General features: G+C 47.5%; 1 pseudogene; it reads left to right on the top strand.

Moving 5' to 3' along the window:
* Positions 1–12,812: 12,812 nt before the first annotated feature.
* On the top strand, positions 12,813–13,019 carry LOC142260807 (U2 spliceosomal RNA; annotated as a pseudogene).
* The last annotated feature ends 624 nt before the right edge of the window (positions 13,020–13,643 follow it).

Here is a 13,643-nt window from a genome sequence, read left to right as displayed (position 1 = left end):
CAAGGATAGAGAATAGTGCAGTTCCCTGTGACACCCTGGATTAGTCCAGGGGCGTCACATTCCCCCTTGGTTAAACGTAGCTCGTCCCCGAGCTACAGTGCACCCAGAGTGTTTATTTTTATCTGCAAAAAGTGAACATTTTAATAAGAAAAACATATCTATCCATCCCACGCAGGGGAGGCACTTGAACCCAACGTTTCGCTTTCCCAGTCCTTCATCCCACCCCCAAAGTTCCAAAAGGAGGCAAGCCACCGTTCCTGTTGGTGGCCAGACCTGGGCCATATGTCTCCCAGGTCTCTCCTCCACCTGTGTCTTCTCCTGTAGGTGGGGATGCAGTCCGTGGCTATGAATGGGAAATAACCATTTACAATAGCACCAGTTCGTGCTGGCTACCACCAGTCCTGTAGCCAAAGGTCCATTTTCAATAAAACTTATCATTGGTCGTCAATCAGGTCATGAATCCAGGTAATTAAAATAAAATCAACATTCTTCTTATCAACACTCTATATCAACATGTCTTACATGACTATCTTTAGCATGGAAAATAGTAGAATTAAAAGCATGGAAAATACTAAACATTTTTAAATTTACTCTATATTTAGACTATTTACATTAGGGTAGAGTAGCCGGGTTCCGCTACCATTCCTCATCTCTGAACCTATGTGGGGGCTGACCAAAGTTCACACGGGTGGACCTTCTCAGCTCCTGGCTTCCCTCTAACCCTTGTACTGTGGTGTTTGCTACTACCTGTTCCCCACTACTGGTGCTAGGTGTTGTAGGTGGTAATCTACGTGTTCGTGGTGCTGGTATGGGTACTTCTCTAGGTGCAATGATTTCAGGCCTCCTTGGTTCTGGTTCTTCCGCGGGTTGCGGGAATGTGAGTACAGGCACAATCACTGCTCCATTGTACATAGGCCAATCTTCCGGGAAGTCACCTAGGATGGTGTGGATCACTCTCTTCTTTTTCTCAGTCACTTGAGGTTGGGGCTGTTCTTCCTTCTGGATGTTCAGGGGTTCAGGGCACTTTTTCAAGTGGTCACGGGAAATTACAGCTGTGGTTCTTCCTTGGTCCTTGCTGACAAGACAGGTCTTCTGGTTGTTGAAATTGGAAGGCTGGACCACATATGGCTCTCTTTCCCACTGGTCGTCCAGTTTATGCATCTTTCTTTTTCTTTTTAAGACCACTTCTCCTGGTGAAAATGGAGGGGCTTGGGCTTGCTTGTTAAAGCTTCTTTCTTGCTTTTCCCTACTTTGGTCCAGATTCTCCTCGACATACTCTTGAATTTGCCTGTATTGAGCTCTACGCTTGGTATCCCAATCTGCATTTGGGGAATAAACTTCAGGCATCTCAACTTCCATCTCCAGATCCACTGGCAGTTACTGAGGCCCGGTCCTGATCTGTCCAGGTCTCCGCCTCCAGCTCTGCGGCGCCTGATAACTGGCCGAGTAGTACAGACGCTTGCTGCCGGTCATTCATCCCAAACATATCCAGGAGTGTGCGGATTTTTCTTTTGAATCCTTGCAGAGTGTCAGGGGAACCATCATATTGTGGTAGCCAGGTAGCGCCTGGCACATACGGTAAAGTCATTGGCATTATCTGCGCGGTCGCTCGTGCGTCCATGTCACCTTGATCTTGAGGGGGAACTGCCGCTGCGCTCGCTTCACCCGGCGCCGACATCTTTCTATGCCCCCTTGGTTTTCAGCAGCAAGATGGCGGCAACTGAATTTTTTTTTTTTTTATTCACTTTGGGCTCAACAGTTTTGGAGAAGGCGCACGTCACCCAGGTTAGTGGGTCCAGTCCAATCCTGTTCGTGACGCCAAAAGTCAATGTGTGACGCCCTAGCAGCAGTTGGACTGCTCGGCAGACACTTTGATGAAAAACAAAAAGGTTTTTTACGGGGGAGAATATTTGTGACGCCACCTGCGGTGTGCGGTAATAAGGAATACCGCCACTGCTGTATGGGAGTGCCGGGGCTGATGGTGTTGGGGCAGCCTGGTGGTGATTCCCTCCGCAGGTAGGGGCCCCGGGACTCAGGGTAGGGAATAGGTAGGAACAGCCTATATTGATATAGGGCCGGCAGGACGCTGGGGGCCAGGGTACTCACTCAGGTGTGATGACGCATTCAGTGGACACAGACTCTGAGGTAAACAAAGTCTCTTGGTACTGCTGCACTCGGTGACTGCACGTGCGGTGGTCCCTTTCAGTGATTCTGTGGTGGACTGGAGCCTTCCTCCATACACTGTATACTGTGTGTGTCCCTGGCCCCGTTGGCTTGAAACCTTCGGGTCCCGTCCCTCTTTTTAATTGGGACCTGCTCTTAGCAGCTGGCACGTGGGATTTTCTGTGACTGCTCTGTGTGGGAAGTCCTATCCCTCCGCTGTGCTGACGCCGCTAATCTCTGAGCCGTCAAGTACAGGCCACTGTCTGCGACCCAGCCAGGCTCTCCTCAGGGAGCTCTTAATCCCCAGGTCCTCTCTCTTTTTCAGTTACTACCAACTGTCTAACTGACTCCTCCCACCAGCCTGTCTGACTCATAGGTGGGCGGTTCCTTTCCCAGCTGGAACCACGCCCCTGGTGTGCCTGACAAGTGTAGTGTTTGGGTGACTAGGATTTGTTCTGTTAGTACAGAATCACTGTTGCGGACCCCGGAACCAAGGAGGGTGGGCCCTGCACCAAGGATAGAGAATAGTGCAGTTCCCTGTGACACCCTGGATTAGTCCAGGGGCGTCACACAGGCGTGCGTTCCATTACCCTCACTGCATTCCACTCCCATACAGGAAGTGGGCGCAGCTATTACTACGGTCGCACATAAAAGAACCCACGGCCACCACTGCACATAGCTGACTCCACCACAGGACACCCACTTCTACACCAACGCAGGTAAGACAGGATCGGCACCTCTATGCTCCCGTTACAATCAGGCTCAGTCACCATGTGATAACGCTCTCAACTCTTTAGTTGCAGGCTCCCCTTGCTTCACCTCCACTGGCTGTGCTGCCATTTCCTCTCCCACCTGGAAGGTATACTTTATTCCACTATTTTCCTGTTTCTCTCTTCCCCCTTTTCCCATAACCTACTTTTATCTGCATTTGTGGGGTATCTATATGCTATTTACATCATAGTTTTATTCATTAATATGGAAGGGAAGAGTGCCCATGAGAGTGTTGAACTGCGGAGAGCAAGAGATTAAGCTGCTCCGATTTGCCACCATTGATAAGCTGTTCTCAGTAGATACACATGCTATCCAAACAGCAGCATCCACCATTGCTTCAGCCCACCCATTCAGTGACAGCTCACCAAGTCAGCCAGAGGAGTGGTGTAAGGAATTACACGTAGGCACTGACTCCACACCTTCACATCACAAGAAGGGGGTCTACAGGCTAGTGCAAGAATACGAGCAAGTCTTCAGCAAACATCCGCTAGACTTTTGAAGAATAAAAGGGGTCAAACACTACATCCCCACAAGTGCACACCCACCCATCAAAGAGAGATATAAGCCAAAACTACCTGCACATTACCAGTGTACCAAGGACATGTTGAGCAACATGAAGGAGGCTGGGGTTATCCGTGACAGTTGTAGCCTCTGGGCAGCTCCGTTGGTCCTGTTAAAGAAAAAGGACAGCACCACTCCCCTGTATTGAGGAATAGCTAGCTGCATTGAGAACTGCAAATTATTTTTCTACCCTTGATCTCACTAGTCGCTATTGGCAAGTGTCCGTTGCTGAGGCAGACCGGGAGAAGACCGCCTTTGCCACCCCGATGGGTCTCTGCGAGTTCAAAAGCATGCCCTTCGAGCTGTGCAATTTGCCAGGAACCTTCCAGAGGCTGATGGAATGCTGCTTGGGACACCGAAACTTTGAAACGGTACTGCTATACCTTTATGATGTTATTGTTTATTCTAAAGCAAACAAGATTTTAGGGTGTATAAAAAGGGAGATTAGATCCGGTGAGCCCAACGTATTGTTACCCCTCTATAAATCACTTGTAAGGCCACATCTGGAATATGGGGTAAAGTCCTGAGCAGGTTGATAACCATTGGTTTGAGCATGGTAGGGTGTAGTGCGCATCTTCCTGCATCGGTAAAAGCTGCAGAAGTCCTTGAAGATTTCCGCTTCAAAGGCTGTGCCTTGATCTGTGAGGACTCTCTCTGAGTAGCCATGAGGTCTGCATAAGTGTGCTTGGAAGACCTTCGCTGCAGTATGGGCCATTAGATCTTTGACTTGTACCACAACCATAAATCTCGAGTAGTTGTCTACCATCGTAAGTGCATACGTGAGCTCGCCTCGATATTCTGCAACAAAACTCCCTTTTTCGATTTCAGTTTCAGCAAACACTCCTCTTCCTGTAGAAAATATTTATCATTACCTAAGACAGTCATTCTAATGCATGACAATATTAAGGCAATTTAGTTAAAACTTGTTTTAACTCACCTTTAAGGGGATTGATGTATTTCATGGTCAATCCAGGTTTGTCAGTGATGGCACTGACATAATGTATGGCGTCTTTTTCGGGCGTTATCCTTTGCCTTTTCATTGTGAAAATCCAGTTGCCTATATCAAAGCAAATTCTACTACTTGTAAAGTATGCAGAAAATGAAATGTAGAACATATAACATCAACTGCTTAGGAACGCATCATAGGTTAGTACTTAAAAGGATATTGTCATGTTCTAGTCATAATGCAAGCTGGACATTTTTCATGTTACCCTGTAATCGCCGGCCTGTTCTAATGCTCACAAGCCAAGATATAGGCTCAGCTGCTAAGGCTTCCCTCTGCCTTCTGAATGAAACTTGAATATGTCTGGGTCACTGTGTATATAGCAGGTGCTCAGAAAAAATAACAGTCAATTCAATAGAAATAGCTCTGGCACACTATAGTGATCAATAACGTAAGAAAAGAACTCTTGGAATGCTGAAAATTCTTTATTTGTGCAAAAGGATAATTCATCCAACGTTTCGACCTTGTTTTTAGGTCTTTATCAAGGATAAAGTTATCTAAGATCATAAAGGGTTACAAAACCATATAAACACGTAATTAGTACATAGTACAACATAACAGTACAATATATTGCTACTTGAGAGTACAATGGGTCAAATGACCATGATGCACATACAAAAAAGTTTTCCAAAGCCATAGTGAAAACATTTGTACTGAGGAAAGAAAATTTCCACATGACCTATCTGGAGAAACATTCTGGATCAAACAACCAAAAATAGTCAAGCAGGTAAATACACACCTATATGGATAACAGGATGATATGTGTTCAATTGTATAGCGTCATTGCCATTAAGGTACAAATGGAAAACTTGCAATCCTATATAGTGAAGGAAATGAACACATATCATATCAAAGAACACAGGAACATGGGTGTGAGAAAAACCTCAATGTTTATACTTTGTTCTTTATAATGGTGTGAACATGTATATGTCTCAGTACCTTATGCACTTGAGAATTCTAGTGAGTAGATCATGAAAGCCTATTTCAGAACTGGAATCGGTAAATAAATGTAGGTGGAATCTAAATGAAAAGATGGTACAAGTGTTATCATGACACGTGGGCTATAACACAATGGACCGTGTGACAAAGAAGAAAGGAGAGAAAGAAGAGGAAGAAAATGCAACTACCTGTAACATTACGTGATAGTCACTGGTAAGTATCACTTGACAATTCAAATGAAAAAGGATTCCTTTATTAAAGGGTTCTCAGTCGCCTCAGGATCATGAAATACTAGGGTAAATGATATGAGAATGGGTAAGAAGCACCACTAAAGGAAATATGAGATGCAGGACATATATCTATAAACCCCTGAACTACATGATAGAAATAAAAAGAAGAAAAAAGAAAAAAAAGAAGAAAGAAGAAGAACACATAGAATGCGGAAAGAGAATGGGTACAACTACCTGAGTTACTGCAGGGAGGCCCCTGGTTGGTATTGTGAGGGTTAGTGGAATTCCTTCACTGAAGGGTTCTCAGTTGCCTCAGGTTCGTGAAAAATGCTATAGACAAATAATGCCCGGAGAAAAGGGGTTCATATACAGCGAATAATGGTAATACAAGGTACATGTGTCACATGTAATAGTATATATATATATATTGTACTAAGCTCTACACCAGAAATAGAAAGTAGTCCCTCTGCCTTCTGTCTAGGTGCCCTGAGTTATGTCCTGTAAACTGTCACAGGGACCCAGACACACATGTGTAGTAGGGGAATATCCCTCCTGAGATGCCAGTGCTAGAGCACTCGTTTGCTGTGGAGTTGAACGCTATGTGAGCAGTTCTTACCTTCAATGAGCAGAAGTCTCTTTTTTCAGATTTCAATATCTCTGTGGGTATCTGGCAGAAATATGGAATACTCTTTACTGCTAAGACCCTGTACACCACTCCCACTAAAGGGGGCTTTACACGCTGCGACATCGCTAATGCGGAGTCGTTGGGGTCACGGAATTTGTGACGCACATCCGGCCGCATTAGCGATGTTGCTGCGTGTGACACCGATGAGCGATTTTGCATCGCTGCAAAAACGTGCAAAATCGCTCATCGGTGACATGGGTCTCCATTCTCGATTATCGTTACTGCAGCAGTAACGATGTAGTTCGTCGCTCCTGCGGCAGCACACATCGCTCCGTGTGACACCGCAGAAACGAGGAACCTCTCCTTACCTGCCTCCCAGCCGCTATGAGGAAGGAAGGAGGTGGGCGGGATGTTCCGGCCACTCATCTCCGCCCCTCCGCTGCTATTGGGCGGTCGCTCAGTGACGTCGCTGTGACGCCGCACGGACCGCCCCCTTAGAAAGGAGGCGGTTCGCCGGTCACAGCGACGTCGCCGGGCAGGTAAGTATGTGTGACGGGTCTGGTCGGTGTTGTGCAGCATGGGCAGCGATTTGCCCGTGTCGCGCAACAGATGGGGGCGGGTATCCACACTAGCGATATCGGGACCGATATCGCAGTGTGTAAAGTAGCCTTTAATAAACTGTGTAAAGGATTTTAAGTAAAAATCCACAATAAACCAGCGCTAGATGGGTTTTTATAATTTTATTAATAGACCACAAATAAAACATTTTTTGCTATCCTTGTTTCAAGACAGAGTATTTGATAATATACAATACACTGATTATTACTAAAACCAAGGACCACATAAAACAAGGACCACATAAAATAAAAAATGAAAGTAATGAGAATAAAATTCTTTTGTATAACCAATTAACTTCGAGGTGATACAATATTCACATTGATTTAGTTTTACCAGTCTAATGTAATGCCCCGGCCGGTGGCATATATTTTGTTTGGTTAATAATTTAGACTTATACAATGAAAGATGTATGTATGTATGATTGTGGCCTTACAAGTGATTTATAGAGGGGTAACAATACGTTGGGATCACCGGATCTAATCTCGCTTTTTATACACCCTAAAATCTTGTTTGCTTTAGAATAAACAATAACATCATAAAGGTATAGCAGTACCGTTTCAAAGTTTCGGTGTCCCAAGCAGCATTCCATCAGCCTCTGGAAGGTTCCTGGCAAATTGCACAGCTCGAAGGGCATGCTTTTGAACTCGCAGAGACCCATCGGGGTGGCAAAGGCGGTCTTCTCCCGGTCTGCCTCAGCAACGGACACTTGCCAATAGCGACTAGTGAGATCAAGGGTAGAAAAATAATTTGCAGTTCTCAATGCAGCTAGCTATTCCTCAATACAGGGGAGTGGTGCTGTCCTTCTTCTTTAACAGGACCAACGGAGCTGCCCAGAGGCTACAACTGTCACGGATAACCCCAGCCTCCTTCATGTTGCTCAACATGTCCTTGGTACACTGGTAATGTGCAGGTAGTTTTGGCTTATATCTATCTTTGATGGGTGGGTGTGCACTTGTGGGGATGTAGTGTTTGACCCCTTTTATTCTTCAAAAGTCTAGCGGATGTTTGCTGAAGACTTGCTCGTATTCTTGCACTAGCCTGTAGACCCCCTTCTTGTGATGTGAAGGTGTGGAGTCAGTGCCTACGTGTAATTCCTTACACCACTCCTCTGGCTGACTTGGTGAGCTGTCACTGAATGGGTGGGCTGAAGCAATGGTGGATGCTGCTGTTTGGATAGCATGTGTATCTACTGAGAACAGCTTATCAATGGTGGCAAATCGGAGCAGCTTAATCTCTTGCTCTCCGCAGTTCAACACTCTCATGGGCACTCTTCCCTTCCATATTAATGAATAAAACTATGATGTAAATAGCATATAGATACCCCACAAATGCAGATAAAAGTAGGTTATGGGAAAAGGGGGAAGAGAGAAACAGGAAAATAGTGGAATAAAGTATACCTTCCAGGTGGGAGAGGAAATGGCAGCACAGCCAGTGGAGGTGAAGCAAGGGGAGCCTGCAACTAAAGAGTTGAGAGCGTTATCACATGGTGACTGAGCCTGATTGTAACGGGAGCATAGAGGTGCCGATCCTGTCTTACCTGCGTTGGTGTAGAAGTGGGTGTCCTGTGGTGGAGTCAGCTATGTGCAGTGGTGGCCGTGGGTTCTTTTATGTGCGACCGTAGTAATAGCTGCGCCCACTTCCTGTATGGGAGTGGAATGCAGTGAGGGTAATGGAACGCACGCCTGTGTGACGCCCCTGGACTAATCCAGGGTGTCACAGGGAACTGCACTATTCTCTATCCTTGGTGCAGGGCCCACCCTCCTTGGTTCCGGGGTCCGCAACAGTGATTCTGTACTAACAGCACAAATCCTAGTCACCTAAACACTACACTTGTCAGGCACACCAGGGGCGTGGTTCCAGCTGGGAAAGGAACCGCCCACCTATGAGTCAGACAGGCTGGTGGGAGGAGTCAGTTAGACAGTTGGTAGTAACTGAAAAAGAGAGAGGACCTGGGGATTAAGAGCTCCCTGAGGAGAGCCTGGCTGGGTCGCAGACAGTGGCCTGTACTTGACGGCTCAGAGATTAGCGGCGTCAGCACAGCGGAGGGATAGGACTTCCCACACAGAGCAGTCACAGAAAATCCCACGTGCCAGCTGCTAAGAGCAGGTCCCAATTAAAAAGAGGGACGGGACCCGAAGGTTTCAAGCCAACGGGGCCAGGGACACACACAGTATACAGTGTATGGAGGAAGGCTCCAGTCCACCACAGAATCACTGAAAGGGACCACCGCACGTGCAGTCACCGAGTGCAGCAGTACCAAGAGACTTTGTTTACCTCAGAGTCTGTGTCCACTGAATGCGTCATCACACCTGAGTGAGTACCCTGGCCCCCAGCGTCCTGCCGGCCCTATATCAATATAGGCTGTTCCTACCTATTCCCTACCCTGAGTCCCGGGGCCCCTACCTGCGGAGGGAATCACCACCAGGCTGCCCCAACACCATCAGCCCCGGCACTCCCATACAGCAGCGGCGGTATTCCTTATTACCGCACACCGCAGGTGGCGTCACAAATATTCTCCCCCGTAAAAAACCTTTTTGTTTTTCATCAAAGTGTCTGCCGAGCAGTCCGACTGCTGCTAGGGCGTCACACATTGATTTTTGGCGTCACGAACAGGATTGGACTGGACCCACTAACCTGGGTGACGTGCGCCTTCTCCAAAACTGTTGAGCCCAAAGTGAATAAAAAAAAAAAAAATTCAGTTGCCGCCATCTTGCTGCTGAAAACCAAGGGGGCATAGAAAGATGTCGGCGCCGGGTGAAGCGAGCGCAGCGGCAGTTCCCCCTCAAGATCAAGGTGACATGGACGCACGAGCGACCGCGCAGATAATGCCAATGACTTTACCGTATGTGCCAGGCGCTACCTGGCTACCACAATATGATGGTTCCCCTGACACTCTGCAAGGATTCAAAAGAAAAATCCGCACACTCCTGGATATGTTTGGGATGAATGACCGGCAGCAAGCGTCTGTACTACTCGGCCAGTTATCAGGCGCCGCAGAGCTGGAGGCGGAGACCTGGACAGATCAGGACCGGGCCTCAGTAACTGCCAGTGGATCTGGAGATGGAAGTTGAGATGCCTGAAGTTTATTCCCCAAATGCAGATTGGGATACCAAGCGTAGAGCTCAATACAGGCAAATTCAAGAGTATGTCGAGGAGAATCTGGACCAAAGTAGGGAAAAGCAAGAAAGAAGCTTTAACAAGCAAGCCCAAGCCCCTCCATTTTCACCAGGAGAAGTGGTCTTAAAAAGAAAAAGAAAGATGCATAAACTGGACGACCAGTGGGAAAGAGAGCCATATGTGGTCCAGCCTTCCAATTTCAACAACCAGAAGACCTGTCTTGTCAGCAAGGACCAAGGAAGAACCACAGCTGTAATTTCCCGTGACCACTTGAAAAAGTGCCCTGAACCCCTGAACATCCAGAAGGAAGAACAGCCCCAACCTCAAGTGACTGAGAAAAAGAAGAGAGTGATCCACACCATCCTAGGTGACTTCCCGGAAGATTGGCCTATGTACAATGGAGCAGTGATTGTGCCTGTACTCACATTCCCGCAACCCGCGGAAGAACCAGAACCAAGGAGGCCTGAAATCATTGCACCTAGAGAAGTACCCATACCAGCACCACGAACACGTAGATTACCACCTACAACACCTAGCACCAGTAGTGGGGAACAGGTAGTAGCAAACACCACAGTACAAGGGTTAGAGGGAAGCCAGGAGCTGAGAAGGTCCACCCGTGTGAACTTTGGTCAGCCCCCACATAGGTTCAGAGATGAGGAATGGTAGCGGAACCCGGCTACTCTACCCTAATGTAAATAGTCTAAATATAGAGTAAATTTAAAAATGTTTAGTATTTTCCATGCTTTTAATTCTACTATTTTCCATGCTAAAGATAGTCATGTAAGACATGTTGATATAGAGTGTTGATAAGAAGAATGTTGATTTTATTTTAATTACCTGGATTCATGACCTGATTGACGACCAATGATAAGTTTTATTGAAAATGGACCTTTGGCTACAGGACTGGTGGTAGCCAGCACGAACTGGTGCTATTGTAAATGGTTATTTCCCATTCATAGCCACGGACTGCATCCCCACCTACAGGAGAAGACACAGGTGGAGGAGAGACCTGGGAGACATATGGCCCAGGTCTGGCCACCAACAGGAACGGTGGCTTGCCTCCTTTTGGAACTTTGGGGGTGGGATGAAGGACTGGGAAAGCGAAACGTTGGGTTCAAGTGCCTCCCCTGCGTGGGATGGATAGATATGTTTTTCTTATTAAAATGTTCACTTTTTGCAGATAAAAATAAACACTCTGGGTGCACTGTAGCTCGGGGACGAGCTACGTTTAACCAAGGGGGAATGTGACGCCCCTGGACTAATCCAGGGTGTCACAGGGAACTGCACTATTCTCTATCCTTGGTGCAGGGCCCACCCTCCTTGGTTCCGGGGTCCGCAACAGTGATTCTGTACTAACAGCACAAATCCTAGTCACCCAAACACTACACTTGTCAGGCACACCAGGGGCGTGGTTCCAGCTGGGAAAGGAACCGCCCACCTATGAGTCAGACAGGCTGGTGGGAGGAGTCAGTTAGACAGTTGGTAGTAACTGAAAAAGAGAGAGGACCTGGGGATTAAGAGCTCCCTGAGGAGAGCCTGGCTGGGTCGCAGACAGTGGCCTGTACTTGACGGCTCAGAGATTAGCGGCGTCAGCACAGCGGAGGGATAGGACTTCCCACACAGAGCAGTCACAGAAAATCCCACGTGCCAGCTGCTAAGAGCAGGTCCCAATTAAAAAGAGGGACGGGACCCGAAGGTTTCAAGCCAACGGGGCCAGGGACACACACAGTATACAGTGTATGGAGGAAGGCTCCAGTCCACCACAGAATCACTGAAAGGGACCACCGCACGTGCAGTCACCGAGTGCAGCAGTACCAAGAGACTTTGTTTACCTCAGAGTCTGTGTCCACTGAATGCGTCATCACACCTGAGTGAGTACCCTGGCCCCCAGCGTCCTGCCGGCCCTATATCAATATAGGCTGTTCCTACCTATTCCCTACCCTGAGTCCCGGGGCCCCTACCTGCGGAGGGAATCACCACCAGGCTGCCCCAACACCATCAGCCCCGGCACTCCCATACAGCAGCGGCGGTATTCCTTATTACCGCACACCGCAGGTGGCGTCACAAATATTCTCCCCCGTAAAAAACCTTTTTGTTTTTCATCAAAGTGTCTGCCGAGCAGTCCGACTGCTGCTAGGGCGTCACACCTGCGCATTTGTGTTTAACGTCGCGCATGTGCAGAACGGAGAAAAGGCTGCGCTCACTTCCTAATGAAAGGGAGTGAGACGCATCTGGGAAGGGAAGGGAAAAGATTAGGGTTTGGGGATGATGAAAGGGCTTTCTACGGGCAAGGATGGCAAAGGGTGGCAGTGACGGAAAGTCAGGCAGCCTGTCCTGTCCTGTCCTGTCCGTCCGTCTTTTTGTATCATGAATTGGAAAGACTGCAAGGGGGAGGGGAGGTGCTTGTGTCCAAAAGGAGGAGTTATTCAGATTCATTGCAGTGGGCGGCGGCTGCAAAAAGCACCATTCTTCTTGTTTTTGCTCTGCAAAACAGCCTTTTCAAGGGTTGGCTTGGTGACAAAATGTCTTCTGTAGGCGTGGGTTTGTCTCCCTCTCCCTAAGATGTGTCCGGTATAGGCCAGGGTGCCACTCAAGGCCGTAACAAATTCGGGTTATAGCTTCTCGGCCTTTTGGCTAAGATCAAGTGTAGTTTCGGAGGACGCTACCTTGGTCGGTACTGGAAGGTGCCTGGGATTGCACGTCTGCCGGCCTTGAGGAAGTGTGTGCGCCTTCTGGTGACACATAGCCCTCTTGTGCCTGGACGGTTCCCAGGCAACGGGAGGCGATCACCTTTGTTATTTTGAAGTCCTACTGATAAACAGAAAAAAAAAAAATTTAAATCTGTTCTTATCAGTTTAATATCTGATACGTCCCCTCTCTGGGGACCATATATTAAATGGATTTTTAGAACAAGGAGATGGAAAAAATCTTGCTCTGTCCACTGCACGCATTGACCTGGTATTGCAGTACCTCCAGGACCGGTGCACCCCTTCTTAACCCAGTTTCCAAAAGCAGAACTCAATTCACCTGATTCAAATGAGCCCCATTAGTGAATTGAAAGAAAGCAAAAACTTTATATGCACCTCAATTTGGCCAATTCACTTTTCACACTTTCACCCTTTTTTTTATCTTTCACACCTTTTACTTGCTTTATTGATGCAAAAAGCTGTGCCAAATAGCAAACTCATCTCCACTCAACTTGACCAACTCTGCTATGTCCCGTGCAGTATCTTATTCTCAGTCTTATCTAGATCATTTGCAATTGAATAGAATAGATCCCTTTTGGCTACTTATGACTGTGTAAAATATGTAGTTTTACTGGGCTGGGATGAGAGAATCCATTGAAACATGGTGTAGGGGTTGTGGTTCCTGTGTGCTAAGAAGAGAGGCTGGCACCAGCCAGAAAGCCCCATTGCAGCCAATAATCACTTAATAACTTTTTCAACTTGTCATCATATGGGAGGCCCCGTTGTTGGTAGACGTGCACCTTCTCAGTGAATGGCCGGTGAAATGCAGGCAACTCGATCTCTTCGAGGTCATCATCCTCTGGCCCCTCTTCTGACAGGTGGGGCATCCGGGAGAGTGCATTGGCATTGACGTTGGTACGGCCGGCCCG

Source organism: Anomaloglossus baeobatrachus, unplaced genomic scaffold (assembly GCF_048569485.1).
Source record: "Anomaloglossus baeobatrachus isolate aAnoBae1 unplaced genomic scaffold, aAnoBae1.hap1 Scaffold_188, whole genome shotgun sequence".
In the NCBI taxonomy this organism is placed as follows: Eukaryota; Metazoa; Chordata; class Amphibia; order Anura; family Aromobatidae; genus Anomaloglossus; species Anomaloglossus baeobatrachus.
Note: the sequence above shows the minus strand (reverse complement) of the source record. Positions and strands in the feature narration are given on the sequence as shown.